Source organism: Plasmodium gonderi, assembly GCF_002157705.1.
Source record: "Plasmodium gonderi DNA, contig: Pgo-contig_260, whole genome shotgun sequence".
In the NCBI taxonomy this organism is placed as follows: Eukaryota; Apicomplexa; class Aconoidasida; order Haemosporida; family Plasmodiidae; genus Plasmodium; species Plasmodium gonderi.
In genome coordinates, this window is record NW_021629172.1 from 2,759 (window position 1) to 4,419 (window position 1,661).

A 1,661-nucleotide genomic window follows, 5' to 3' on the forward strand; every position below is an offset into this window, starting at 1 on the left:
CCTACTGAAAACATTTGCAATACACAGAACTACAGAGTATATATATTTTATACAAGGATTTTGATATGCATATATTATTTATTGTATTCTGAGTTTTCTAATTTAAAATTAATTGAGCTCTTATAAAGTGAAGAAATTTTAAAATAAATCTATAAATGTTCCTCTTACATAAGCATTTAAAATAGATATAAATATGAAACGTTGGAATTATATTATGATTTGTAGTGTTTTAATATTACATAATTATTAACAATGTAAAATAATATAAAATTATTATAACTAAGTATAGCAAAAAAATAATAGACATATGAAAACAATATTATATTATTATTATACATGCCATAATGCGACAGATAATACAAGAAATCAATTATTTCCTTTGATTTAAAATTAATAAATTAGATGTATATTATTAAATATATAACACCAATTAATATTCGGATATTTATATAAAATATATTAAAATAATATTTATCAACCATGTATTTCATATATATATGCACATATATATATAATGTATACACTAAAATTAATGCTTCAAAAAAAAAATCTCATGGAAATTATATGGCATGAGCAATGCTAAATTAGACAATATGGTATATTTCAATACACAAATCATATATAGAAAATTGTATTGGTACAGTTAAATTATTTATTTATTAATATGCAATTTATAATAAATATATATTATTATTTAAATTAATTTAATGAAATTCAAAAAATTTAATGATTCACATTATGTATAAAATAAATAACTGTTATAATAATAGTTATTTTAATTAAATATAGCATTACAAATAAGTAGACATACCTTTATAATAATTCTTTATTTTCTTTCTCATAATAAATGTGCATTATAATTTTTGAAAATAAAAAAAAATAGCAATGATAAATATATAAATATTGAAAATAAATTCTTATATTATTGATGATAATTTTGTGATATTTTATAATCAGTTTAAATAACGAAATATTTATCATCAAATGAGTCAAAATTTATAACAGAAACTTGAACTTATATTTTTACGATATTATTCTAGTAACACCACAATATAAAGTAAATATTAATAAAAAATTTTAGCTAATATAATATATATTCGTAAATTATTATCATATAATTTATTTTGCTAATGTTTATCGTTACAACAAAATAAAATATGTAACAAAAAATTAAAAAAAATATGTTACTTATGTACCATAAAAATAATATACTAAAAAGTTAACAATAAGTAGAAGGATATAATAATAAAACTATGAATTGAAGCATAAATCTTATTCTGAACCATTATATATTTTGGAATTCGCATATATATGTTTTTTAGAATATGTTTACGCGTATGATAAAGTATGATATATTGTAATTTTAAAAAGAATACTTATTTATATAATAAATATATTCATTTCAAATTATTATTGTATTATTTGGAAAATAATAATTCTTTGCCATTTCTTAGATGAGTAATTTTGCACAGTAATACTTATAATGCATATATATATAACAAAAATATTCTTTTGGGTGCCCTAATCAGAACAATTATATATTATTGTATGTTAAATTAATTCTTCTTGGTGAATCTATAACTTTATGAATACAATAATCCTCTATTATATTCCTATCTGTTATAATATTACGTTTTCTTTTAGATTTTCCTAGTAATACT